The sequence below is a fragment of the Ursus maritimus genome, unplaced genomic scaffold (genome assembly GCF_017311325.1).
Source record: "Ursus maritimus isolate PB19 unplaced genomic scaffold, ASM1731132v1 scaffold_2, whole genome shotgun sequence".
NCBI lineage: Eukaryota > Metazoa > Chordata > Mammalia > Carnivora > Ursidae > Ursus > Ursus maritimus.
The window spans coordinates 36,417,398-36,420,107 of NW_024424452.1; positions in this window are offsets into that span (position 1 = coordinate 36,417,398).

Sequence of the window (2,710 nt, forward strand, 5' to 3'; positions counted from 1 at the left end):
TTTTTTAATCTCTAAGGCCTGAATTTGGGCTCCACACTGAGTTTAGGGAGCTGGGGCCTGCAGAGAGAGCTCTCCAGGAGCAGCCCGACCACACAGAAGCGGGGCGCCGCAGCTTCAGCCCGGGGCTCCTCGCCCTTTGCTCACCCCACTGCAGCTCCTGCACTCAGGTGGTTTTCCCTGCCTGGCCGCCAGGGGGAGCGCTGAGCCAGTACCACTGGGCTGGGAAGCCCACGACCTTCTACCCCCGGGAGAGGCAGGTGGACCCAAACCAGGCCGGGAAGCCCCCTAACTATGTTCCGAGTGAGCCAGACTCTGATTGACGGCCCGCACTGCCTCTTGTGTTAATGACCAGTGAGGGTTCAGGGAGCGTCCGGGAACCCTCGCCCCCGCCCCACCACACACGCACCCTTCCCGGTGGTCCCACTGCAGAAGGGGAGAATAAGGCGACTGGGTAGGGCCTGCCCTGACCGTGCAGCTCACGAAATGGATACTTTGACTTCAGTCCCAGGTTCTCCTCACCTCCCCTTTCCTTTCCTGGGACCTGAACAAAAACTGCACGGCCACTTCCCCGCGACCCAGTGCCCAGCAGCAGCCTCAGACGCTCTCCTTCACTATAGCCTATAACGTTGCCCCAACCTTCTCTTTGCCTGGTAGGGTGTCCCACCTCCCCCCAGCCAGGGGGTGACAGCAGAAGCCTAGTGGGGAGTCTGAACTCTCATTCCCGCCCAGCAATCAGGAGGCCCCACCTTGTCTGAATTGCTCCCCATCCCCCCAAACAAAAAGGTGGAGTCCTGTTCTCCCACCACAGGGTCTCCCACCACAGGGGACGCAGAAGTACATAAGATCTAGAGTTTCAAAGCATAATACCGAAAATGTCCACCGTGCAACTGAAAATCACTGGTCATACTAAGACCCAGGAAAATCTCAACTTGAAGGAGAAAAGGTGATTGAAAGACACGGACACAGATTTTGGAACTGTTTGAAAGGAAGGGGAGAGTTGGGAAAGCAGCCATCCTAAAAATGTTTGAAGAAGCTTTAAAGAACCTGCTTGAAACAAATTTGAAAGTTGAAAGTCTCAAAGAAATAGAAGATATTAAAAAAAACCACATGGAAAACTTAGAGCTGAGGAATGTGGTAACTGAAATGAAAAGCCTAATGGCAAACACATAGACAAGACGGAAGAAAGAATCAGTGAACTTGAAGATAGAATGATAGAAATGATCCAATCTGAAGAACACGGAAAATAGACTTCGGAGGAAAGGAAGAGAAAGAGGAAGGAAGGAAGGAGGGAAGGAGGGAAGGAGGGAAGGAGGGAAGGAAGGAAGGAAGGAAGGAAGGAAGGAAGGAAGGAAGGAAGGAAGGAAAGAAGGACAGAGCCTCAAGGATTTGTGGGACTTTAACAAAATATCTAATGTTGGAGTTGCTTGAGACACAAAAAGAGAAGAAAGATGGGGCTAAATGTATTGGAAGAAACAGAACTTTATCTGTGTATTTTTTATAATTATCTTTAAATAGGCTCCAGGCCCAACGCAGGGCTTCAACTTACAACCCTGAGACCAGGAGTCACATGCTTTACCAACTGAACCAGCCAGGTGCCCCTGTCTGTTTTCTTTTTTTTTTTTTAAACAGACTGTTTTTAAGAACAATTTTAGGTTCACAGCAAAATTGAGCAGAAATACAGAACTCTCAAAAACTGCCCCTGAACATGAACAGCCTCCCCCATTTCCGCGTATTTTTAAAACCCACCTTCCACCCACTTTTTTTTATTTTAAAGCACATATAGTATTGCCTCACCCATAAGTGCTTTTCACTTTTGGGGGGGGGGGTCAAGTATCTCTACAGATAAAGTCCTTTTGTTTTAAAACACCCTCAGTGCCGTGCACACATCCAGTACCATCTAGGATGATAGCTTCGTAGTCTCTGCCCTGGTCTGTGTGCAGGTTCCCGCAGCCTCCTTTCTCCTCTCTGCACTTGGTTGGCTGCATTCGGGATGCAGGCCAAGTGCCCACAGGGCAGTGGGGAGTCTGAAATCTCAGTGGATCCTCAGTAGAGTCACTGAGGCAAACCAGCCCCGAGCTTCCGGTAGGCGAGGAGCAGAGAACTGCCAGGTCCCACTCCCAGCCTGTTCACCTGAAGCTCCTCCTTGCTCCGGAGAGCGAAGCCAGAACCGGGGTGCAGTGGGGGCTGCTCCAACCCAAACCCACCTGGGGCTCAGGCGCGCAGACCCACAAGGACCGACCCTCTCCCTCCAGGGACGCCTTCGCTCTCGCCCCTGAATCCTGGGAGACTGGATCCAGAGGCAGAAAGCAGGAGGCAGGTGTCACGGCAGGCACCCCGGGGTCTCCAGAGCCTTCCTCCATCCACTGCCAGGTGGCAGGTTCCAGCAGCTCAGGATCGCGCAAGGGCAAATCAAGAAGGCATGGGGCAAAATATGTATTTTTAGAATTTTAAACAAAAATATATGGATTTTGGATCATTCCAAGGAAGCAGGAGTTTTCGTGCAAACAAGTGGAATCTGGCGGGCCTAATAATTATTTTAAATACACAGGTTTGCTTGACTGCGTAAGGGAGGATGGGTCCCGTCACATTTCCCCACCTCCGCGCCGCACGTCCAGGGGCCGCGCGATCAGGGGCCGCGGGTCGAATCTGAGCCCCAGTGGCGCCGCGCAGCAGCGCCCCCGGCGGCCACGGAGCCTGACCGTCTGTGGGT